The sequence below is a fragment of the Symphalangus syndactylus genome, chromosome 16, assembly GCF_028878055.3.
Source record: "Symphalangus syndactylus isolate Jambi chromosome 16, NHGRI_mSymSyn1-v2.1_pri, whole genome shotgun sequence".
Taxonomy (NCBI): domain Eukaryota; kingdom Metazoa; phylum Chordata; class Mammalia; order Primates; family Hylobatidae; genus Symphalangus; species Symphalangus syndactylus.
In genome coordinates this window covers 95500212-95527192 of record NC_072438.2, presented here as the reverse complement: position 1 = coordinate 95527192, position 26981 = coordinate 95500212, and the positions used below count along the sequence as shown (strand labels likewise).

The 26981-nt window shown below is 41.8% G+C and overlaps 1 long non-coding RNA gene across 1 annotated transcript; it reads left to right on the top strand.

The window, feature by feature from the left end:
• Positions 1 to 23538, top strand: LOC134732769 (uncharacterized). The gene is made up of 4 exons (XR_010116258.1): positions 1 to 87; positions 3680 to 3842; positions 3966 to 4081; positions 21849 to 23538. It is a non-coding gene; the product is annotated as an uncharacterized lncRNA (long non-coding RNA).
• The last annotated feature ends 3443 nt before the right edge of the window (positions 23539 to 26981 follow it).

Sequence of the window (26981 nt, the reverse complement as noted above, 5' to 3'; positions counted from 1 at the left end):
GTCTGGCAATGCAAGAGAGGCTGCCATGGGTGTGCTAAGTTTCTGATTTCTGTGATCATAGCAAGATTGTCCTAAATTAGACACAAGGTATGTGTGCCCACACACTTTGTTGCTATTGTTGCTGTATTTATGTTTTAGATTAGGAGCCTGCCGGTTGCCTGCTCATAGCCTGTGGGTGCAGGGGTCAGATGGCTGCCTTTGTTTCCACAGGGTTATTCCCATCAAGCCCCGATCCTGGTTGTGGTGCCACGACCTTGCAGGCATTGATGGGGGTGCTGTGCCCTGGGGCTGGGTGAAGAGGACCCCTGAGACTGACCCAGCACTGAGCCTCTTGTGTTTCAGTGGGGGCTGCCAGGAGAGCTGGCCCAGGGTCCAGAGGGGCTCCTGGTACTCTCAGGACCCTCAGCCAGGGGATGGGGATCCCTGGCTTTGCAGAGGTCACCCATGTGACAGACTTTCTCATTTTCCAGGGCTGGGAGAAACCTTTGGCCTATCAGTTTATATTGCATCTTATTTATAGCACGTTTTGAAATTTTTTTTTTGATTCACAGTTTTAAGGAAAAAACCAAAGGAAGTTAGAGGGCTCCATTGTGCCTTAAGTATTTTGGACATTTGTGGTCTACAATAGACTCAAGTGGGGAAGTTTTGCTTTTCCCACCACGACCATTAACTTCATACCTAATGTAGAGTGTTTGCTGTATTTTACCTTAAATTATGCCGCAGAATATCATTTTTTAAAGAGCTAAACAGTATGTGTACCTCAACTGGAATAATCAACAGGATTGTATAGGACAGTCTGGATCGAGGCTTTAAATGCCTGATTTGGGGAAACAGACCAGCTCTCCTTGTCGTATCACTTCTGTGGTGAGAGCTGCCTGAAGTGGCAGGAGCTGTGATTCCTGGGCCTCTATTTAAAGCTCATGAGATGGCTCTTGTGCTTCCAGTGCCCCTTTGGTGGGCCCCCAATGTACTAACAGACCTACCTGGGCGGGGTCTTTGATGGAGACATGGCCCCAGAAGAGGTGGTAAGCCCTGACTGCAGGAGGCAGGCACGGCACCTGTGACGAGAGAGACTGGGCTTCCTGTGCGGAAACCGCTGTCTACAAAGAACTGCATGCACAAAAGTCAGAGCAGACACGTGCAGGAGTCACATTGTTCAGAGATAACTGGAGCACGTGGCAGTCTCTCACTGTGTTCTAAGGTAGTTTCTTATGCTAAAAAATGTGGAGTCTTTATGGGGTCCTAGCTTTTCTTCCCCCACACCTAGGTTGCCATGAACATATTCTCTTTGCAGAATCCCCTGGAATTGTCTTTATGCAAAAGGAATTATCCTTCCCTCCCTCCCCCTCTCCCTCTTTCTTTCTTCCTCCCTGTTAAAATCATGGCACTCCTCTTGTAGGAAATCTTACTCCTTTCTAAACTGCACCTTAATTAATCTAAACTCTTCAGCCACACTCTTTAAGGCTGTTCATTAATCACACACTACTTACATAGTTTAAGGGTTTTGCTGACTCATCCCCTGCCATGGGCTCTCTGCCCCACCCCGGAGCTTCTTAGAACAAATGGGACAAACCCACTGTTTCTTAGAGAACTCACAGTCTCTACTGACCTGGGCACTGTTTTACTTCCCTTGACTCTAGCTAAGTGGCTCAAATAGAAGAAAATAACTTAACATGGAAGATCGGACTCTGGTGCTCATGAAGGGCTGAACTGCCCATTGTCAAGAAGAGATTCGTCCTTGAGCCTTCAACTCAGTGTGGGCGGCCGCCAGGTCCAGGCTCAGCATCACAGGGAGGGCACAGTGCGGTGATGCCCTCATCACAGTGGGGGTGTCCTGGGGATACTTTGTCCCCCAGGCTGCCGGCCTTCATCACTGGACTGCTGCTAGGTGACCAGGGCGGACAAATGGGTTAAACCTTCTGTTGATATGGAAGAAACTAAAGCTTCTGAGAGACAGAAATTACAATGGTATATAAGGCAGAAATGAAATTTACTTTTAAAATATACAAATTGCACAAAAGTTTCAAAACAAGGAGGAAAAATGTTTACAAAGACCCTACTGAGCTTTTGTTTGTTCTTTTCTCAGTGAGTGTGTGAATATGTGTGACTTTACATGTGTGTGAACGTATGTGTGAGTGTATGAGTGCATGTGAGTGTATGAAAGTGTATGTGTGTGCATGTGTGTACATGTTTATTCATGTGTAACTGTGTGAGTGCATGTGAGTGTATGAAAGTGTATGTGTGTGCATGTGTGTACATGTTTATTCATGTGTAACTGTGTGAGTGCATGTGAGTGTGTGAAAGTGTATGTGTGTGCATGTGTGTACATGTTTATTCATGTGTAACTGTGTGAGTGCATGTGAGTGTATGAAAGTGTATGTGTGTGCATGTGTGTACATGTTTATTCATGTGTAACTGTGTGAGTGCATGTGAGTATGTGAGAGCATGGGTGTGAGAATGTGCATGTGTGTACATGTTTATTATGTGATTGCGTGGATGAGTGTATGAAAGTGTATGTGTGTGCATGTGTGTGCATGTTTATTCATGTGTAACTGTGTGAGTGCATGTGAGTATGTGAGAGCATGGGTGTGAGAGTGTGCATGTGTGTACATGTTTATTATGTGATTGTGTGGATGAGTGTATGAAAGTGTATGTGTGTGCATGCATGAGTGTGTGTACATGTTTATTCATGTGTGACTGAGTGGAAAAGCATACGTGTGAGACAGCATGGGTGTGAGAGTGTGTGCACGTGTGTGTACATGCTTATTAGTGTGTGACTGTGAGTATGAGTACATGTTTATTCATATGTGACTGTGAGTAGAAAAGCATATGTGTGAGACAGCATGGGTGTGAGAGTGTGTGCACGTGTGTACATGCTTATTAGTGTGTGACTGTGAGTGTGAGTACATGAGAGCGTGTGTGAATGTATGGGTGTGTGTGCATGTGTGAGTATCCAAGTGTGGGTAGCTGTGTATATGAGAGAGGTGTGAGTGTGAGTGTGTATTCGTGTGTGTGCATATGTGTTTGAGTGTGTATGAGTATGTGAATGTGGCTAAGTGTGTGTGAGTTGTGTGAGGGTGCAAGAGAGTGTGTGTGCATGTGTGTTTATGTGTAACTATGTGCGTGTGAGTCCATGTAATAGTGCGTGTGTGTGCGGGTGTGTATGAGTATGAAAGTGTGTATTAGTGCACAAATCCAGGAACGTTAAATTTGAGTTTTATGTTTTATATCGGTGGTCCCGTCCCTAACCCTTTTGGTACCAGGGACTGGTTTTGTGGAAGACGATTTTTCCATAGACCCAGTGGGCTGGGGGATGGTTTTGGGATGATTCAAGCGTATTACATTTATTATGGACTTTATTGATTACATTGTAATATATAATGAAATAATTATACCACTCACCATCATGAAGAATCAGTGGGAGCCTTGAACTTGTTTTCCTGCAAGTAGATGGTCCCATCTGGGGGTGATGGAGACAGTGACCCTGAAGTGTGTTGCTTTATGTCCACTCTACTCTAATCTTATTTTGGTTGCTGTCACTACAGACAACCCTGCTTCACAGAGATAGGACCTTGGAAATGGAAGCAGGCTTTTCAGTGCTTTTGTGGCAATCTCAGGATATTCTTTAACAATCCAGAATGTATGGAGATTTGAAGTTGTCTCAAACATACTTCTAAAGCCACCATCATTTGCAATCTCAAGCAAAATGATGGTGATCCTCTTCTAACGCGGACAAAGTCAGTTCACTTGGCTGATGCATAAACGCGTCGCAGATCCATTCTTCTCAGTTTGGGGGTATTTTGTGATCGGGAAGTAACGCTCAAGCTCTACTGAAAGCTGAGGTAGGTGATCTCATGCACCAGCTGGGGGAAAGAAGGCCCTGACTCTGTCTCTTTCACAATCTCTGCTAATGTTTGAAACATGTCAGGAATCCCAGTGTTCACTTGTCACCCCTATAATTCCAGTTTGGCTTTGAATGCAGCTGCTTAATCTACTGACTATCTGCTGACTTGAACACAGTTGCCGTTCTCCCCTGAAGTGACAGATTAAGTTTGTAGAGCAGTTTGAATATGTCACACAAGTAAGCAACGTTTGCAGCCCGTGCTGTGTCACTGAAATGTGCTGCCAGTGGTGACTGCTGTTTTAAAAGAAATCTCTGGAAGGGCTCTCATAACTCCAAAACTCTGGCCAGTCATATCCCTTTAGAAAGCCACCTCACTTCTGTGTATCAGAGAAGCCATCTCACCCTATCACATGCGTGTCACTCTAAGCACACGTGTATCACAGAAGACGTGTGTGCTCTGCATCCATCTCCTCACAGAGCTGCATGAACAGACATGAGTTAAGGGCATGTACTTTAATGCGGTTGATAACTTTAATCATCTGCTACAAAACTTTGCTAAATTCAGGTGACATTTTTTGACTACACAGCATTTCTCTATGGATGACACTGCAGAGACTCATATTCAGAAGTGACCTCTTTGACCCAAGTAGTGAAACCAGAAAGCCATTCAGTCATGGCAGCCAGTCTGTCTGTGCATACACTAACACAAAATGGCCAGTTCAGTTTTCCTGATATGTAATTGATTGAAGATTTGAGTTGTTCTGCAGCTGTGGTGTTTGGTGTTGACAACAAAAGTACACCTAACATATCTTCATGCACATCCTCCTGAAAATATATCTCACAAAAACAAGCATTGTTGCCTTGTTGTCAACATTGGTAGACTTGTTAACCTGAATTGTATACCAAAGTGACTCATTAATCTCCCTCAATATCCCTTGATATTTTATCAATTACTGTAGTTACGGTGCTAGCCGAAAGAGGAACATGTGCCACCTTTCAAACTGCAGCGTCTTCTAAAAGTTCATGACAAATGTCCTTAGCAGCAGGCAGGATGAACTCTTCACCAATAGTAAAGGGCTTCTTAGCTTTAGTAATGCAGTTAGCCACTAAGAATGATGCTCTCAGTGCAGACACATTTGATGAAGGGGTGGCCTTCACTAATTGCTTCTGTTCTTCATGTTCATGTTTTTTTCCTTTGAAAAACTGCAAAGGCGTGTCTTTTAATGCAGGGTGCTTGGTATCCATGTGGTGAAGAAGTTTTAAAGATTTCATGGCTTCATTGGAAAGTCACCACATAGTATACAGAGTGGGCTTGGAAAATGTGAATCACCTGTTGCAATGAACCTGTAATTTAAATAAGACTCTTGGTCTTTTCTTCTAAATGCAGCTTGCTTTATGTTATCAGTCTTAGGGTCTTCTGCTGTCTCATGATTGGGTCTTTCCCCCTTTTCAAATAAGCTTTCCAGTGACATTTGTTTTTTACTGATTTTGGCTAGCGTTAGCTTGTGGGCTTACCGAAACTGTTACTGAGACAATTGTACAGTGCAGGAAAGAGGCGTGGACAGAAGTGGTAAATAAAATAATGGTAGGCCATGCGTGGATTAAAATAAGTGTCAGATTCTGACTTAAAGCCTGCTATCAGATGCAGCTGTACAATTAAAGTACATCAACTCACTGGCCACCAGAAAGCCTTCCACCAGATGCAGCTTAATTGTCACTTGCCACTCTCTGATAGGGTTTTGATATGAGTCTGCAAGCAATTGATTTATTAGGGTCTCTGTGCAGTCAAACCTCTCGCTACTGTTAATCTGTATTTTCAGCCACTCCCCACACTAGCATTACCGCCTCAGCTCCACCTCAGAAGATCATCAGTCATAAGATTCTCATGAAGAGCATGCAACCTGGATCCCTTGCGTGACCAGTTCACAAGAGGGTTCACGCTTCTATGAGAATCTAATGCCACCACTGACCTGACAGGAGGCGGAGCTCAGGTGGTCGTGCAAGCGATGGGGATAGGCTGTAAATACAGGTGAAGCTTCGCTGGCTCACCCACCACTCGCCTCCTGCTGTGTGGCCAAGTTCCTAACGGGCTATGAATCAGTACCGGTCTGTGGCCTTGGGGTTGAGGACCCCTGTTTCATATAACATTATTCATTTATTTTAAGTTTTTAATGAGCTATAATTTTTACCATGTAAACAATGGAAACATGAAACACAAAGAGGTAATTTAGTAGTCTTCTGGATTCAAAATCCCAAGTGTTTACATTACTAGGCAACTGATTATATGTGTGCGTTTGTATTCGTATGCATGTCTATTCGTATCGTTTTCTGCTGCATTTTAGAACAGGGGTTGAAAGTTAGTGATTACAAGGATGACCCATAGACTTGACATCATGTTTGTAGTCTAGCTTTCTTTTTCTTTTTCATAGTGAGTATATCAATGGTTTAGTAACTATTTTTCAATTTTTTGAATCCGGAATTAAACAAGTACTACCTTCATTGAAGTACAATGCTTTTTATTACGTGTTAGGTACAGCGTTGGCTGGTAGTTTTCTCTCTTTTCTTTGCAAGTCAGATTTTAGAAAAATAAATTGATTTCTTAGAATCACTGGTTGTGGTGCATGCTAGTGGGGGGACCACTGCTAATGGAATATTGAGCACATTAGATAAAAGGTCGTGTCCTTTCAGGAACATGGACAGAGCTAGAGGCCATTATAGAGGCAAAGTAATGTGAGGATAAAACACCAAATGCCACATGTTCTCACTTGTAAGTGGGAGCTAAATGATGAGAACACATGGACACAAGAGAGGAACAACAGACGCTGGGGCCAACCAGAGAGTGGAGGGTGGGAGAAGGGAGAGAAGCAGAAAAACAATAACTATTGGGTACTAGGCTTAGTATCTGGGTGATGAAATAATCTGTACATTGAACCCATGTGACACAAGTTTACCTGTATAACAAACCTGCACGTGTACCCCGAACCTAAAATAAAAAATAAACAAACAAACAAACAACTAAAGCACGTGTGATCAGGTTTCAGGAAGCCCTGGATAATTTTAGAAAGTTCACAGCCAAATCCAACAAGCTCGTTGCTCACCACCTTTTTTTTTTTTAATTATACTTTAAGCTTTAGGGTACATGTGCACAACATGCAGGTTTGTTACATATGTATACATGTGCCATGTTGGTGTGTGGCACCCATTAACTCTTCATTTAACATTAGGTATATCTCCTAATGCTATCCCTCTCGCCTCCCCCTACCCCACAACAGGCCCCGGAGTGTGATGTTCCCCTTCCTGTGTCCATGTGTTCTCATTGTTCAATTCCCACCTATGAGTGAGAACATGCGGGCTCACCACCTTTTATAATATTTCTTCAATGTAGGACATTTGTAATTCCGTCTTGGTTTGGCTTCTTTCAGAAGGCTGGATCAGGGGAGCCTGGTCCTTTCTTTAACTTCTGCTATTATTTGAGTATTTCTTTTTTTTTTTTTTTTTTTTTTTTGAGACGGAGTCTCACTCTGTCGCCCAGGCTGGAGTGCACTGGCGCGATCTCGGCTCACTGCAAGCTCCGCCTCCCGGGTTCACGCCATTCTCCTGCCTCAGCCTCTCCGAGTAGCTGGGACTACAGGCGCCCGCCACCACGCCCGGCTAATTTTTTGTATTTTTAGTAGAGACGGGGTTTCACCGTGGTCTCGATCTCCTGACCTCGTGATCCGCCCGCCTCGGCCTCCCAAAGTGCTGGGATTACAAGCGTGAGCCACCGCGCCCAGCTTATTATTTGAGTATTTCTTTCTCTTTGGCCTTGACTATCTTTGACCCTTGGCCGTTATGATAGTGTCTAGTCTCACTCATTTCTTTTTTAGATAAGCATTTTGTATTTTTAGCTGATGTTGGAAAGGGACTTTTTTTCTAGTATATTTTGTAACAAGCTATTGGTAACACAAAGTTGTAGCATTTTATATTCATATTGAATTTGACGAACTTACTGTGCTTCTAGATTAGGTCCAATGGCTTTTAAAAATCAGTTCGTTTTTTCCCGCCTAGGAGTCCCCCTGTACTTCTAGGGGAAAAAAAGATACTTTCACCTATTTTCCAATGGGTTTTCCTCTTCTTTCTGATTTGTACCTTATCATATCTTATGTTTAACTTCCAGAAACATGGTAAACATTAGAGAACTTATCAGTCATAATGCTCCGATTCTTGATTTCAGTGGGAAGGTTGCTTGAGTTTTAGATAAGTTTTTTCTTACCGATTTAAGATAGCTGTCCTTTATCATTTGAGTATTTAAAAAATCTGTTTTGCTAAGAATTTTAATGTGTAATGGTTGTTGAATTATACCAAAGGCCTTTTAAGTGTCCATTAAAATATTTGTTTTCTGATTTGATCTTTTGAGGTGACAGGTTAATTTCGTAGTAATAGATATCTTAATATTAAATTGCATATTATATTTTGTTGAAATGTTCTTTAAATGCATTGATTCAATTTGTCGATAGTTTAGGATTTTTATATCTCTATTTACACGTATGCAACCTCTGTCAAATGACAGTATCAGATTGTGTTAGCTACTTAAAATGAATCAAAAAACTTTTTATATTCTCCTGTACATTCTATCAGTGTCATTAATGATCATTTCCTTGACTCTGTAAAAGAATTACCCAAAGACTTATAAACATATATGTGGCTTTAAAAAATATATAATTTATATGTTTATATACAATAGATATTTTACACATAAATGTTTTCTTTATATATTTATGACATATTTGAATACATATAAATATGCATTTATAATATATTTATATATTTATGATTTACATGAATATATTATAGTAATATATAAATATATACTTAACATATAAATGAATATAAATAATATATAAACATAAACATAAAAATATAAAATAGAATATCATATATAATATATAATAATGTGTAAATAATATATAATTATATATGATATATAAGTATAAAAAATAAATAATACATATTCTGGAGTAGTTCTAGATTCACAAATCGCAAAGATAACATAGAGTGTGTTTACATACCCACACCCATTTCCTCCTGTGAACATCTTACATTAGAATGGTACATTTGTTACCGCTAATAAACCAATGCTGGTACATTTCTATTAGCCAAACTCCATTGTTGATTCAGAGTTCCTCGTTATTTTCCTAACGTCGTTTTCTGTCCCAGGATCTGATCGGGAAGCTACATTGTATTTGGGCACTGGGTCTCCTTAGAGTCCTCTTGGCTGTGGCAGTTACTCAGATTTCCCTTGTTTTTGTGATATTGGCAGTTTTGAGGGACACTGGACAGGTGTTTCATTGAATGCCCCTCTACTGGGATTTGCCTGGAGTTTTTCTCATGCTTAGACTGGAGTCCTGTGTTTTGGGGAGGAGGACCACAGAGGTGAGGTGCAATTTTCATCGCATCATATCAAGGGCATGTGAGTACCAGCATCATGATTCATCGCTGCTGATGCTGGCCTCGTTCATCTGGCTGAGGTCGTGTTTGTCAGGTTTCTGCCGCACCTGCCCTTCCATTCTGTCCTCTTTACGAGGAAGTCGCTATGTGCAGCCCACGCTTAAGGCGTGGGGAGTTATGCTCCAACTCTTTGATGACAGAGTATCTGCATAATTTATTTGGAATTCTTCTGCGTGGGATGTTTGTCTCTTCTTCCCCATTTACTTATTCAGTTATTTATTTATTGCAGAATGTCTTCATGGATATCAATCTTATACTTTTGGTTATTATTCAAGACTAGTTTGTTTATTTTGTTGCTCGGTTTGTTCCAGTTCTAGCCACTGAGAGTGCCTTCGGTTGGCTCTTGTGTCCTTTTGACATTGTGAGATTAGCTGCTGCTGCTTTTTTTTTTTTTTTTTTCTTAGCATTTCCTTACTTTCTGGCATTATAAGATGCTCCAGGCTCCTCACAGAATTAGCCATTTCTCTAAGGAGCCCTGGTTTCTTTTATTGCAGAATGGTATTAGAAATTAAGATCTGGGCTGACTTCTGGGTACCTAGGAGTTAACCCTGCGCCACAAGGAGCAGCTAAAAGATAAAAATAAAAAAAAAATAGAAGAAATTAAGATCTGGGTGCTAGGTTTGTGGTCTTTTATGGAGGTAATTTTTTTTTTTTTTTTTTGAGACAGCGTCTCACTCTGTCACCCAGGCTGGAGTGCAGTGGTGCCATCTTGGCTCGCTGTAGCCTGTACCTCCCAGGTTCAAGCTATTCTCATGCCTCAGCCTCCAGAGTAGCTGGGACTACAGGTGTGTGCCACCTGGCCCAGTTAATTTTTGTATTTTTTGGTAGAGACGGGGTTCTCTATGCTGGCCAGGCTGGTCTTGAACTCCTGACCTCAAATGATCTGCCCGTCTCAGCCTCCCAAAGTTCTGGGATTACAGGTGTGAGCCACCGCACCCGGTCTATGGAGGTAATTTTTGATGACAAGTATTTTGAGTCTTTTCTCAAGTTTGACATTGAGATTTTTCTGGGAAATCAACTTTTCTGAGATTTTAAGTTTAATTGGCGTACACTTGTACAAAGTATGTTTTATTATTTAAAAAATGTTATTTCTATATGATTTCAAGCAATTTTTGGATTAGTTTAGCAATTCTATTTGATATCTTCTTTTAATTTATTAACTTTCATTTTGATCTTTACTCTTACTTTCCCGGGGACCACATTTTTTCCACTTTTTACGTACATAATTTTTTTTTTTTTTTTTTTTTTTAGCGTAGATGCTTAGTTTTTTATCCATGGTTTCTCTTTTAATAGTGAAATCCTTTAAAGAAATGAAATTTGCTTTTAAATAGAACTTTGGCCACATACCCTGGGATTTGACAGACTTCAGCCCTAACTAAAATGGCAGACTCTTTAGTTACTTGTGAGGATGTTTTAAAAGATCTGGACAGAAGTGTTTTCACTGAAGCTGTTACTAATGCCTATTTTTTTCTGCTACCTTATAATAAATAATATATTTATTACTTATAAATAAAGTCATTTTATAGCAATTCTGTATCTGTGGTGTCTGCAGGAGTAGAGTACATCCATAAATACATATTTATGTGCTTAACATTGTCCACAGCCTTGGTGTCAGTAATCTGTAATACTGAGTTCTAAGTCCTGCTCCATTTTCGTTTTTAATCAAATGTTCTTTTTCTTTCAATCTCCTTTTCTGTGCAGATTTTGAGGAGACACTATTTGACTCTTGAAAATTTCATGATTATTTTCCTTGTCTTATAAATTATCCCTTAACTTGATGTAAATGATCTTCATTGTCACATTTAATTCATTTTGTCTTGAATTCTACTTGGTCTGCTGTTAACAGTTCTCTGATTTCTTTTTTGTCATCTTCCTTCATCTTTTTTTTTTTTTTAACCTGTGTATGTTGTTATTTTAGTCTGTCTTCTGTAAGCAGCCCATTGATTGACATTGCTTGTCAGCCCAGTTTGAGTGTCTCTGTCCTTTCTGTTAGGTAGAGGTTTGCCTGATTAAATGTATTACTGCTGGGCTGGGCGCGGTGGCTCACGCCTGTAATCCCAGCACTTTGGGAGGCTGAGCGGGGGTGGATCACCTGAGGTCAGGAGTTCGAGACCAGCCTGGCCAACATAGTGAAACCCCGTCTCTAATAAAAATACAAAAAATTATCTGGGTGTGGTGGCAGGAGCCTGTAATCCCAGCTACTCGGGAGGCTGAAGCAGGAGAATCACTTGAACCCGGGAGGCGGAGGTTGCAGTGAGCCAAGATCTTGAGCCGTTGTACTCCAGCCTGAAGAACAAGAGTGAAACTCCGTTAAAAAAAAATACATATATATTTTGCTGCTGAGGACATGTTTAAACTGTCTTCAGATCTTCTTCCTCCTCCTCTTCCTCCCCCTCTTCCTTCTTCTTCTATAGGATGGTCCTCCCTCAAAGCAATATCATGGATAGTGGCCATATTTTCAGTTTGAGCTCTCCAAGGAGAAGCCAAAAAATCACGTTCCCAGCCACCCTCGGGCAGGGATGCAGGCACGGAGCCAGCTCTGCCCATCATATGCACCCATGCGCCTTGGATCCTGAAGAGCACAGGGTGAGTGCCTTGCGGGCAGAGGGGACCTTATGAAGTCCATTCTCTGGGGTGAGGAGCAGCAGTTCTCTTGTTCGGCAGCAGGGGTGATGGAGGGTCTGGGTCAGAGGTGCAGGTACCATCATCACGGGCCCCGTGTGTGATGGCACAGCACAGAGATCTTCATAGGGCACGACCCCTCGTGCAGACTGCAACATCCTTCCTGGCTGCCCAGCGCCCACACTGGACTCTTTTGCTGGATACCTGTTATCTTTAGCAATTCCTTCCAACTTAAACTGGTCACTGTGGGGTCTCTTCTTACCCCAGATGGCCAGCGTGGGGTGTCTTCTTAGGGCATGGGGTCTTTTCAACAAAACCCTGAATGATACCAGGAACAAGGAGCTAAGCTCTCAAAACCTGTAATGTCATAACATGTAGACTGTGCAGGGAAGGACAGGTCTCCCGTGCCAGGGATCTCACCAGATGCAACAGCACCAGCAGCACCAGGAACAATTGCGTGCATGCCACAGGGTGCCCTAGAGGTGGAGTCTAAGGGCCTTCCTTTCCTGAGTTTCCTGGGTTGTATCCTCGACTGCCTTTCTCAGTTTGTTCCCAGAGGCTGTCTACCAATCAGCCACCAGTCCCTGAACAACATTATACAAAAAGCCGTGCAGTGAACTGAATGTCCACATCCCATCAAATTCCTAAGTTGAAATCCTCACAAGCAAGGGTATTGGGCAGGAGGGTTTTTGAAAGGTGGTTAGGTCATGAGGGTAGCATCCTCATGAATGGAATTAGTGCCCTTATAGGAAGATACATGAGCGCTCTGGAACTCTCTCCACCCTGTGAAGATACAAGAAGTAGGTAGACTGCAACCTGAAGAGGGCCCTCCGCAGAACCCACTGTGATCTCAAGACTTCCAGCCTCCAGAACTGTGAACAATGAATTCCTGATGTTTTTTAAAACATTGAGACTATGGCCCTTTGTTATAACAGTCTGCAGTAAGACAGCTGGTGACACATTTACATCTCAAATTGAATATTCAAATTGGGTTATACTGCTCATTTAGGGTCTTCAGGCTTCAATGGGTTTATGATTTAGCCTGGTGAGCAAGGGGTCTCTCTACAAAGTGTCACAGCTGGCAGACTCCAGAGAGCATTTTCCTGGGACCATCACTGGGTGTGGTAGAGTAGGGGAGGCAGCTGTCTATTTCTGGTAGGTGCACATGCCCTCAGTTCCAGAACAAAATTCTTGGTCGTCTCTTTGGAACTGTCTATCTTGTTCTGGTACAGAGAGTGGAACACGTGGTGTGTTTTTTGAGAATATGATTTACAATCTGTTTCCATATTTGCTGTAGGTAGAGGGAATTTTTCCCAGATGGAAAAATGTGGTTTGTGATGCTTTTGCAGGTTTTGCTTTCTTTGTTTTTCTCATGCCCAGCCTCTCACAAAGTCCCAGGCACCACTGCGTGAAGTTCCTACGGTGGCCGCAACAAATGCCCCACACTTAGTGGTTTAAACCCACACAAATGTATTATCTTACAGTTTTGTAGGTCAGCTGTCTGATATGGATTTCACTGGACTAAAATCCAGGTGTTGTCAGGGTTGTGTTCTTTTCTGGAAAAACCATTTCCTTGCCTTTTCCATCCACAGTTTTCCACCCACATCGCTCCACCTTCAAGGCCAGTAATGTTGGACTGAGTCCTTTTGAGCCATCATCTTCTGGGTCTCTCTCCAATTTTCTCATCCACTTTGACCTTTGTGATTACACTGAGCCCTCCCAGATAATCCAGGATAATCTCCCCATCTCAAGGTCAACTGATTAGTAACCTTAATTTCATCTGCCTTTGCCAGGTAATCTGATGTGTTCACGAGTTCACATGTAGACATCTTTGAGGATCAGTATTCTACCCAGCACATACTTAGTGGTTTATGCAGTTGTGGAACATAGCAGCTGTGCTGAATTTGGGAGGAGGTGTGTCAGTCATGGCTAGTGTATTAGTTTGTTTTCATGCTGCTGATAAAGACGTATCCGAGATTGGGCAATTTACAAAAGAAAGAGGTTTAATGGACTTATAGTTCCACATGGCTGGCGGTGGGGGGGCTCATAATCATGGCAGAAGTCAAGGAGGAGCAAATCATGTCTTACATGGATGGCAGCAGGCAAAGAGAGAGAGCTTGTGCAGAGAAACTCATGATCACATGGTCCCACAATAGGCTGTCTGCAAGCTGAGGAGCAATGAGAGCCAGTCCAAGTCTCAAAACTGAAGAGCTTGGAGTCTGATGTTTGAGGGCAGGAAGCATCTAGCACAGGAGAAAAATGTAGGCTGGGAGGCTAGGCCCATCTCTCATTTTCATGTTTTTCTTCCCGCTTTATATTCACTGGAAGCTGATTAGATTGTGCCCACCAGGTTAAAGGTGGGTCTGCCTCTTTTGGAAGCACCCACACAGACACACCAGGATTAATACTTTATATCCCTCAATCCAATCGAGTTGACACTCAGTATTAACCATCACAGCTAGCGTGTCACCATACAAATGTAGAATTTCCTGATTCGACTTTCAAGTGGGACAAACAATTATTTGGTACTATGGAGTGCCAGTAACTGCAGTGCACTAAGCTGCTGCACAGAGGCTCCTAGCTATGGTGATTTTTGCTTGGGATTGGAATATGTGTAACAAGCTTCATCATGGACCTGAATGAGATGGTTTCAGTATGGAAAGGTTAGAGGCTCCTGCACTTCTCTAGGACATGTGGACTTCACAGCTATCTCTTAAAATTTTTAAAATAATTTTAAACTTACAGAAAAGTTGCAAGATAATACAGAGGGTTCTTTTCTACCCCTCACCTAACTTTCCCTCTTGCATAACCACAAACAAGTATCAAAACTAAGAAGTTAACATTGGTACATTACTGTTAGCTATGCTGCAGGCTCTAGTTGGAGACCATTGGTTTTCTACAAATGTCCTATCCTATTCCAGGATTGCATCTGGGATCTACTTGGTACGCGGCTGCAATGTCTCCTCTCTCAGTCTGTGATAGATCCTTAGGTTTTCTTGTTTTTTATGTTCTTGACACTTCTGAAGTGTACTAGTCAGGTATTTTGCAAAATGTCCTTCATTTTGGGGTCATCTGATATTTTCCTATGATTAGATTTAGGTTATGCATTTTGGGAAATAATACCACATCCAATTTGTAATCTGGATTTTGTGAATAGGTAGACATTTAGTTCACTTTTATCCTGACCTCCCACAGGTAACATACCCCCTTGTATTATCTCCCAGTCCTTTGCCCCTCTCAGGAACTAAGTGTTAGAAATCTTCCCAACTCTGATGACCCTTTCCTCCAGTGCATTTCATCAACACATACACATGGCTTGGCTGTCACTTGAAACTGCTTCATGTATAAGACCATAGTCTCTGGATCTACTTTTCTTCAATAAATCCTCTTACTCTTATACTTCTGTGCTTTCACTCACTCTAAACTTGATGCAGTTTCCTCATTCTGACCTCTAGTTTTACGCCTTTCCATTTTCTCCCTCCTGCATCCTTCCAAAGGTTGTTTTGAAGATGACATGAGATGATGAAGGGACAGCATGGCCTGGAGTCCAGGTGTGAGGCAGCACTGGGATATAAGCCTCTTTCTAGCTTTGCTCATTTCTTCTTCAGTCAGTCCCTTAGTCGTCTTTCATCCACGCTGTCATTGGCAAGGAATTGACCTTCTGTTGCCATTCTCGTTTTCCCTTGGTGAATTCAGTCATCCTTTTGCTCTCTGTTCATATTATGCAAATATAAAAATAAAAATAATCCTGATAATGTGTCCTGCTGAAAGAAGAAAAAAACTATCTGATCTCACTGGGATCCAATGCAGTATGACTCTATCCATTTTTAAACAAGTTCTAATTCTGAACACTTTCCCCTTGCTAAAGTCCCTAAACAGCTCTCTTTGCTACACATCCCACCAGAATGTCAAATAGCATCTGTCCAGCTTGCTTACAAAGTCCTCCTCTCCAGCTCCCAGTATACCAGGGTCTGTGCATAGTCTTCTTTCCTTTCTCCTCACTGTCTTAGAGGCAAGGTCTGTTCTTTTCTCTGAGGCTAACCCCTCTGCCACCTTTCTCTGGGCCTCCCTGTGGCAGCAATCAGTCTTTCTCTGTCCTTTGCAAGTCCTTTCTCTTAACAAAAAGATACTAGTATCTTCTTTATTACAAAGAAATTCTGTAGTCTGCTATACTTACCTCCCTTCTCACTCAAGTTTTCCAAAGGTTGAAATCATGCTCTGCCTCCAGGTCCTCATTTCTTATACTAAAATCTGGCTTTGTTTCCTCCACACTATTGGAATTCTTTAACTTAATTGAAACAATGAATCTAACTCTGCTTGGGCTGCCCGTGACATCTGCCATAACTAAGACATATCAAAGCCCACTTCTCCAGGCTTCCATGACAATCAGAGTAATGTCCCAACTCTCACTGTCATCCCTGCATCTCCTTTGGGAGTGCAGGTTGCATGGTGCATTCGTCTGTTCTCACACTGAATGAAATGCCTGAGAATGGGTAATATGTAAAGACAAGAGGTTTAATAGGCTAATGATTCTGCAGGCTGTACAGGAAGCATGATGCTGGCATCTGCTTGGCTTCTGGGGAGGCCTCAGGAAACTTAAAATTATGGTGGAAGACAAAATGGGAGCCAGCACGTCACATGGCTGGAGCAGGAGGAAGAGAGTGAAGGGGGAGGTGCCACATACTTTTAAACAACCAGATTTCATGAGAACTCACTCACTGTCATGAGAACAACACTAAATGGGATGGTGCTAAACCATTCATGAGAATCCTCCCCCATGATCCAATCACCTCCCACCAGCCCCACCTCCAACACTAAGGATTACAATTTGACGTGAGATTTGGGTGTGGACACAGATCTAAACCATATCATATGGCTACTACTTAATTGTTGTCTGTGCTTCTCCCTTCATCAACTCTCTCTTCTTTTTCCATCTCTCCCTGAGTCCTTTCATCACTTTTCATGGCTTTGACCATTGCTTCAATACAGAGGACTCAAACTCTGTGTTTCTAGTCCTGCCTTTAGTCCTGAGCTTCCCAACTCTCAGCCCCACACTCTTGTATCCCAGAAGCAGGATACAAGATACCTCATCTCCCAGTTCTCCTTACCGTTCTTACTTTCTGCTCTTCCTGCTGGAAGAAGCTGAGCATAGAACAGTGTTCCTGGTTTTATGAGATGTTCTTTCTGCCATCTGTCCAAAGTTCATCAATGGGAACTTTGAAGTTCTCTTCTTTTCCAGCATTTTTGCAGCACTGAGCTCTATGTTTCTCCTTTTGCAGCCTTTACTTCCTCACAGTTTGGTTTCCATTTGTCATACGGAAGCTCCTAGTTTTCATGCTTGGTTCCATCAATTCTCATAGCTGCATGTTATCCACGTTTCTTTGGTTGATGTCAATACTACCCAATTGCCAGTAGAGCTTCCCCAAATGTTAGCTTTAGTGCAGTCCTTGCTGCTCTGCTCCAAGCTAGATGAGCAGTCATTCAATTTGCATGGACCACAGGCATCTTGGGCTCATATGTCCAAGTGGAATTAATTTTGTTCCCTTCTGAAACTCTCTTTCTTCAGATTCCCTCTGGTAGTGAATGTAAAGAAGCCAGAAAATAGAAGTTATCCAAAGCCTTTTCCTCTCACTCATTCCCAGGGAAGTGCTGGAGGTTGCCTTCCCACTATCACTGTGTTTTTCTCTTCCTTGCCATCTATGGGGCTTTTGCCTTAGTTCAGGTTCTCATCTATTAGTCTCCTAACTGGTTTCCCTGCTTCAATTCTTTTTCACTTCTAGCTCAACCATTCCACAAAGGACAGAGAAGAAAATTCGAAATGTGAATCCAGTCTGGACCTTGCTCTGACTAAAATCTTTCAGTGGGGCTTTCCATCATCTTCAGAATGAAATATAAGTTTCTTAACTTGTGTGTATCAGTCAGCTCTTGCCACAATAATGCTGTGAAACAGAACATCCCCAAATGTAGTGGTTTACAATGACAACCCTTTGTTCTAATGCTCATGTGCCTGCAGGTTGACTGGTTCAGTTGTCCCAGTTGGGGCTTGCATGGGCCTCCCTGTTTCAAGTTACAGGGCAGCTGGGCTTGGCTCTGCACTGTGGGTGGGGTTCAGGCCTACTTACTACACATGGGTTGAAGGGGCAATTGTCACTTGGGGCATATCCTTCATGTGGAAGATAACTAGGGTAAAAGAGGGTGAGTGGAAGCAGATGCTTCTTGAGGCTATGGTCTGGAACTGACACCTACTCACTTGTAACCACCTTCCACTTGGTAAAGAAAGTCTACATTGTGAAGTCTGACATAAAGGGGGCAGGAGCATGTACTCTGGCCATGCTGAGAGACATGTAAAGACATAGGGAATGGGATAGGATGTAAAACTCAAGCACATAGAGTGCATGAAGGACTGCAAATGACAACTCCACTAGCACAGATGACATAGCATAAATCTCTGTGCGACCTCTATGCCCGTCCAGATCCATCTCTCTCTGTTCTCAAGTTTCTTTTTCCATGCTAGATCCTACTTCACCAAACTACTGTCTGCATCCTGGACACCTGTGCTCTTCTCTCTGCACTTTACACATATGCTTTCCTATGCCTAGAAAGACTTTCCCTCTACCCTGGACTTGGAAAGCTCTACTGGCTTCTCTAGATCCAGCACTGATGTCTCTGCTTCCAAGACATCCTCACTTTCCAGGGTGGATTAGGCTCATAACTCCTGTTCCCACTACACCACTCTCACCGCTCTCTGCTCCATTTTTTGAATAATTTATTTATTATTCCTATTCAGACTTTTCCAGAAGATTACAAGCTACTTGACTTCAGGGTCTTCATTGTTGCTTCTTGCGTAGAATCAAGTCAATTCTGTATGCTCAATAAATATTTGTTGAATAAATGAGTGGATGTGTGTATGGATGACTGTTTCTGAGCAGTCATTTCATTATCTAGTTCATGTACTAAAGTGTTTGAACATTACATAATTATGTTAAAAACGGATTTAAAAATTTCACACACACATTCAAAACCATTTAGAACGACAATTTTTCTCTGTCCAACTTTTGTGATCATCTTTGCTTCTTTTAATAGTTAAGCTAATTTAGACTTGAATATTGTTTTCCCACATATTTTGGATCAATTAGATTTCTTTTCTTTCGACAACATATATTTTTGGTGACAACTGCATAGCAGCATTTTTTGTTTTTATTTTGCCTCAGGCATAAAGCAACCATATTTCTCCTATAAAAGGTGAGCTCAAAATAGACCCTTTATTACCATCCCCAAATTAATTCAGATGCCACCCAACTTTTACTTATTGTACTTCAGAACCTGTGTATGGATTATTCTAATATTCTGAAAAATGAAGTGAATAAACTTTCTTAATATAAGCTCAGCTAGCAATAATTGAGTCACATAAAATGTGACCTATCAAACTCTGAAATTTGTTTATGTCCAAATGAAGGACTTTAGGAACATAAAATTCAAGTATAGACCAAATACTTGGACTTTGAATTTGTCCAGAAATCTGAGCAACACTAGAAATCTGTTAATTCATGTTAAACTAGAAACCGAAATTTTTATTTGTCAAATACAAAAGAACTATGTTATTACATTCTAGTTGTTGTTGTTTGGACTTAAATTTTATTTATTCAATACACATTTTTGTAGCATCAACTTCCTGTAAGGCACAAAGACCAAATCCTATGATATCCTTTCCTGAATCCTCTTACTAGGACCCTTGGTTTCCCGTACTGTGCATTCCCCCTCACTGCACTGAGTAATAAACAAAACTTGTTTAGCCACAGGTGTGTTCCTGGTGCCCCTTGGCTGGAGGATATTGACAGCACTTAACAGAAGATCACAAATAATAATTGACTTAAACCATAAGGTTTTACTGTCTCACTAAAATGTTGGGTGGTGGGCAGTCCAGACTGGTGTGACAGCACCTGGATGTCGTCAGAGACGAGTCTTCTGCTTGGCTGTTCTCAGCACGCGGCTTCCATCACCAAGTGCAACTTATGGTCCAAGAGGCTGCTAGAGCTCCGGCCATCACACCTGCATCTTATGCAGCAGAAATGGGAATATAGAGAAGGTGAAAAAAAGGATGTCCCTCCCACTTGTATCAAACCCTTTTAAGAAGACTTCCCAGAAATTTCTCACAAATTTCACTTACATTTTATTGACCACAACTTAGTCACATGGCCACACCTTGTCAGAGGAGAGATGGGAAATGCAATCTTTTGGCTGGGCACATTGCTGCCCCAAAGACAGTCAGGATTCTATTACCAAGAGACAAAGAGAAAAGTGAGAAGAGGTAGACAACATCATCTCTACTATAAAGTACTTCTGCTTCTTTACAGGTCAAATAAAAATCATCTTTGGTTAAAACTATACCTCGTCCCATGAATAGAATGTTCAAAGTTCCTAAAAGGTTCTGGGAGCTGCGTGGTTTGTGTCTGCCCTCTGCACCTCTGGCCTGGGGTCAAAGTACTCCTGTTAGGCTGGTCTTTCTTGCCTCAGGACTTGGATACTCTGTTACCTGTGATGGAGGAAATCCTGCTACATTTTTTCATCTCCATATATTCTATTCATCCTTCAGGGACCTGTCAAATCCTCTGGCTGTAAAATCCAACTGTTCATTAAGCAAATGAGCCTCTTTGGGGCTGGCACTGTTCTGGGCACTGGGGACAAAACATCCTTCTGACCATGGCACTTCTGGGAGGAAAGAGACATCCAATACATACATGAATACATTGTTCTGTAATGGGCCAAGTAGGATGAGTCCTGGAGGAAAAGTGAGGTTAGAGCTGCCAAGAATCTTTGGGATCTGAATGGAAAAAAATGTATTCAGGACCCCTGGTGAGAGCAGATGGGCCTTGTGATTGGGGTTGAATTACAATATAGTCAGATCCGAATTCCTCTGCAGTTCTGGACCCTACATCCACCTCTCTCCTATCCTTTCTTATTTTTCCTGAATAGGAAAAGGGGTTAGAAGGCAATGGGATGGAGGTGAAATTTTAGATGGAATGTCCATGGAAAGTCTACAGAGAAAGTAACATTTGAGTGGGAGTCTCAAGGCAGGGAGAGAATGAGCCTTGCAGGGGGCTGGAAGAGCATTTGGGTGAATAGCTGTGCAAAGGCCCTGAGGTGGGCACTTGATTGACTTATTCAGGAAACAGGAAGGAAGCCAGTGTGGCTGAAACAGAGAGTTTGAGAGGCAGGAGGTAGGAGATTAGTTCTGGGAGGTGATGGGGATCAAATCACACAGGGCCTTGGGGGCTGGTATGAGGCCTTCAAGTGAGATGTCCTTTGGGGAAGGTGTGTGTGACATTATCTGATCGTATCGTATCTTCTGTTTTGTCTTTCTGTTTAGCATAGTTCTTGCCAGATGGAAATATTTAATACAGTCTGAATGAAACTTTGAGATTGATTTGCATTTTCTCAATAAGTGATGAAGAGTTGATATGATTATTCTAGAATAGAATATTTAAACCTTTTTTAATTTAAATTTTTTATTTCAATAGCTTTAGGGATGCAAGTGGTCTTTGGCTTCATGGATGAACTGTAAAGCAGTGAAGTCTGGGAGTTTAATGCATATGTCACCCAAGTAGTGTACATTGTACCCAATAGGTAGTTTTTTATCCCCCACCCCCCCAACACCCTGAGTCTCCATTTTCTACTATACAACTCTGTACACCTTTGTGTACTCATAGCTTAGCTCCCTCTTATAAGTAAGAACATGCAGTATTTGGTTTTCCATTCTTGAATTGCTCCACTTAGAATACTGGCCTCTAGTTCCATTCAAGTTGCTGGAAAAGACATGATTTTGTTCTTTTTTATGGCTGAGTAGTAAGAGTAAGAATACTTTTTCAATAAGAAGATTTACTTTTTCATTACTCAGACTTTGATTGTTTGAGACTACCTTGGCCACCAGAGTGTGTTACCTGGAAGTTTGGTCCCAAACAAGAAGCCACAGGGAGAGACAGCGAGGCAACTCTATGCAAATGCAATGAACACTGAGACTGATATCACTGAGACTTTCAGAGGACAATGGACCCTATGGACCTCGCATCTTTCCTAGACTCTGTTCTTTGCTCTTGGGTCTTCTCTACTCAGACTACCTGCCCCCAAATGCTCCATCCTCACCAAAATATAAAGATTGAGAAGAAAGTGGGACAAAGGGTGTGGAATAAAAAATGTGAGATTGGCTATCACCCCAAGGTGATCAAATCCAATGTTGGCTTTGCTCCAGCGGATCTGAGACCAATTTCGTATCAGTCCCAGAGCACAGCGAGCCTGTTCAGGCTCTTGTAAGTGAGGACCTGCGGTTGAAGAGTAAATTTTTTGTGGCTTTAATCCTTCTGTTCTCTGGACTGGAGGGTCATGATGGTACAGTGGGAATACCTTGGTTCTGGCTGCCAGGCCGACCTGCACAAAGACAGCTGTCCCTGTGGGAGGGGCGCAGACACTGTGCAGTTTGCACACAAAAGCAGAACTAGGGTCTTTGGCAGCAGAAATGAGTCATACAGAGAGCCACTTAGAGGTTTCTCAATACAGTTCTTGGGCTTATTAAGGTTGAGTAATGGCAATTAGTGTGGAGGCAAATTAGAACAACAGTGACAGTGTTGATTATGAAGCAAATGAAAAAGCTCAAAAGGAAGGCATTTTCTTGGAGTGCCTCAAAGAATTCTGCCCTTTAATTATCTGCCCTCTTGGTGTTAGAGTGAGATTTCACTGGAAAACACTGGAGGGCCATTTGTGGTGACACAGAAGCCTCTGGTACAGACAGGAAGCAAATGAATGGTAGGGGATGTGATTTTGGATGGAAGGGCTGTCATGGGGATTCAGACTGGATTCTAGAGTCAGGTGCATTGTGGTCCTTGGCTGATGCAGGAGGTTTGGACTCAGATTTTTCTGAAGACAACATAAGCAGAGAAACAAGGTGTGAAGACAAGCTGGTTTGAGGATGTTGGCACCATGACAAAGTTATTTACTCTACCCCATCCCAGTGCCCAGATGAACAATATGAACATGATAGGGATGCAGTTCACATGCATTCCATTTTCGAGTTTGCTTTAAAATTTTATATCCATGTCATAACCTTCTGATTAGGATTTGAGAGAACTGATTGTCAAAGTGAACTATATTTTTAGGAAAGTGTTATTTTGTGTTATTCCGATGATGTAAAAGCCAAGATTGTTACACTGAAGGACTCTGTAACGTGAGAAGCATATCATATTCTAAATATCCCTAAGGTGTCTCTCTTGACCTCAGCACTAACAGCTGATAATGGCAGGGATTGCTGTTATTTCACATGTGACCCACCATGGTGAGGCATACTCACCCACCCAAGGCGAGGGGGAAGAGGGGAGGTCACTACATATTTCCGGCTGGCATAGTAATTTTAGTATTAAGAAGGTGAAAGATTCATATCTAATCAAATAACCCCAGATAAGTGTGTCCTGGGCTGTTGTCCCTGTGGCTTTAACAAGTCACTTGGTGATGCACAAACTGAATGCAGCTGAACTCTGCCCAGGGCTGTGATGACTGCTTTTCATAGCTTTGAATTCTATTAAAAACCAGAATGAAAATGCTTCTTATAAAATGCTTGTCTCTTAAAAACAAACAAGATGATATAATTTATCCAGAGTTGAGGAAATATATCCAGTTTAAATTTTATATACATTTAAAGGCAGCCTACATATAACATAGAAATGAGCTATCTATCTACCTATTTCTCTATCTATCGTCTATCATCATCATCATCATCACCTATTGTATTTGTTTTCTTTGCTCTGTAAGTTACCACACACTTAGTGGTTTAAATCATCACCTAATTATTCTCTCATAGTTCCCTAACTCAGAAGTCTGTGGAGGGCGCTCTGCTCAGTGTCTCACAAGGCTGAAATCAAGGAGTCAGCCCAATAAGGCTCTTCCCTGGAGGCTTGGAAGATGAATCCCTTTAAAGTTTCTTCAGGTGGTTAACCAAATCCAGTTTCTCACAATTTTAAGATTAAAGCACCTGTGTCCTTGTTGGATATTGGCCAGGGGTTGCTCTCAGCTGCTGGAGTTTCCCTCAGCTCCTGAAAGCCTCTATCTTATCCCTGAATATGGCCCTGTTCTAAAATACAGTGTATTAATAGAAAATTTGAGACTCAGTAAAGCCAACAGATTGGGAGATAATTGCCATTAGAAATACAGTTTGTTGGTCACAGTCCCCAGAGGAGCAGGTTACACCACATCACGGGTGGCCACCAGGTGGGTCAGGAGAGAGAGGGAGCAGGAGAAATGTGGGCAAGAGCCTTGACTGTGGTTTCCATCAGGAGGGAACAGGTGAGGCAGGGCAGCATGTTCCAGATTGGTGAGTTTGAATAATTTCAGCAGGCTCTAAAGCATAGAGGCTATCTCTAGTTGTGGGACCAGTGCAGTTTTCCCATAGAACTGAAGCTTTAGAAACTTACATTTGTTTTATCTGAGTTCCTTTCTCAGGAAACTAACAGGCCATCCAGATAGTACAATATCAGGAAACTGAAATTTCCCAGATCACTGTATCTGGACAATAAGATGCACTTGCTGCCTGCTAAAAAAACTCCTCTTTCTTATGCCTCCTTTATTCCCTGCTATGTAAACCCTTTACTTTAATCAGTTAGAGATTAATTTGAGATTGATCTTCTGTTTCTGGCTGACATCACCAGCATTAAAGTCTTTCTTTCTTGGCAACACTTGTTGTCTCAGTGATTGGCTTCCTGCATGGTGAGCAACTGGACCTAAGCTGAACCCCTAGTGTTTGGCAGCAGTTGTCTGATACCTGGCCTTGGGATGATTAGGGCAGGGATGCATAGTGGTCTTCTGTGGAAAAAGGGGGCGATTGAGGGTATGTGCTCTGGATTGGTTGATTTGCGTTTAAAAGGCATATTTCAGGTGAGCTGTTTGCTATGTTTAGAATTGGTTAACCCTGGGAAGGGCAGTCTCTCCAGAGTCAGCAAGGCCCCAGATATTAAAGCATTAGAATACAGAAAATAAAAGACATGATTAATACAGTCACCTCCATTTTCAAAGCTAGCAACCGTGCATGGAATTCTTCTCATGCCTTGATTCTCTCTGACTTCTCATTCTGCCCCCATCCAGAAAAAACTCTGTTGTTCAGGGCTCATGTGTTTAGACTAGACCCACCTGGATAACCTCCCTTCCAAGTAACTCAAAGTCAACCATTAAATAACCTTAATTATATCTGCAAATTTTCTTTTGCCATGTGCATGATGTACTCATGGGATGATATCCCATTGCATTCACAGTCCTGGAGATTAGCGTAGATTAAATTAAGGCATTGGCAGGCCATGTTGGGATTCCATATATATATATGGAAGATATGAAATAATTATATATATAGGAAAATATGGAAAAATTATTATATATATATTATATATAGTGTTTGATCATTGAAGAACATTTGAGGCTAGGCATGGCCCAGTGCTTTGGGATGCCAAGGTGGGCAGATAAGGTCACTTGAGGCCAGGAGTTGGAGACCAGCCTGGCCAACATGACAAAATCCCATTTCTACCAAAAATATAAAAATTGGCCAGCATGATGGCACACACCTGTAATGCCAGCTACTCAGGTGGCTGAGGTACAAGAATTGCTTGAACTGAGGAGGGGGATGGAGGTTACAGTGAGCTGAGATTGCACCACTGCACTCCAGCCTGGGTGACAGAGCAAGACCCTGCCCTGTCTCAAAAAAAAAAAAAAAAATTTGAAAAAGCACGAAAAACTACACAGACGAAAATAAAAGCCACTTATCATTTTGTCACTATTAATATGTTTCCTTTGAGTTTTTATCATCCATATTATTTTCACAGATAAAAATGTATTCACAGTTATGTGTCTTTTTGAATTTCAGAAATTTTCCATGTCCTTGTACATTCCTTATAATAATAATTGTCAGCATCTGTAAACATTTACAAATGAATAACTTAATATTGGGTATTTAAGTGATCTCAGAGCTTTGTTAATATTTATGATTATTCTGAAGGGAGGTTCCTAGAAATAGGAATACTAGCTAGGAAGCTGTAAACATTTATGTCTCTTGATTTATGCTCTCAAAACAGCAGAATCTGGTATCTTTCTCTTTGTCTTCTTGTTTACTTCCTGTCTCTTTCTCTTCTCTTTTTTTAGTATTTAAGTTTTCAAAAATAGAATATAAAAATAGAAAAGATATCCCAACTTCATCACTTTTTTTTCCTATGAGCAAAGAAAAACTCATTCTTCTTCATCTACTTCATCATCTACACAAAGCCACTTGAGTATGAAACCCATTCTACACCTGCTTGACTATTAATAAGCAACTGCCTTTTAGTATAGAATAATCAGAGATGGAACTCACTTAAATGATACGATTTCTGAAATCCCCACTAGTGGTCCAAGGAAAGTTTGAAGCTGCTTTTCTTTCTAACATGCTTTTCCCTGGTTCCCAGGATCCTGTGCCAACCTGGTACTTACAGGGAGGTTCCTCATGGAATCCCACAGGAGTCCAATCCTTGAGCACTTTCCTCGTTTTGGTTTCCATGAACCCCTACCTGTCCATGGTATATTCTGTCATCTGTCTGCTTGTAATTTTCCCAGGGGACCATTGGGTGAATTAAGTAGCTATTATCCAAATAGATTAGTGGGTTTGTTTTAAATAGGTTTATTGTTTTGTTTGTCACGTTCTACAGCATTGAATTGTAATGTGATCTTGTCCTACAGGCAGAGGCTTACCCAACATGAAAGGTTTTAATTTTTGCCATTTAAGCACTATTGTGGACTGGATTTCAGTAGATGGGCCCCTTAAATCAGAGGATGCTAATTAGTCCACAGACTCCTAGGGTTAGAGAAGGTGATAAAGGGGTCTCCTGAAAAATTTGATGGATATTTCCAGTGAGTAACAGCCAAGTATAAAGAGGTCCGCAGAGAACCTCTGCCTGGCCTGCATACTGGGAAGAGTGCGCACTGGGGTTGAGTCTCGGGAAATTCAGGCTGTTTGTCGGGCGGGGGAGGA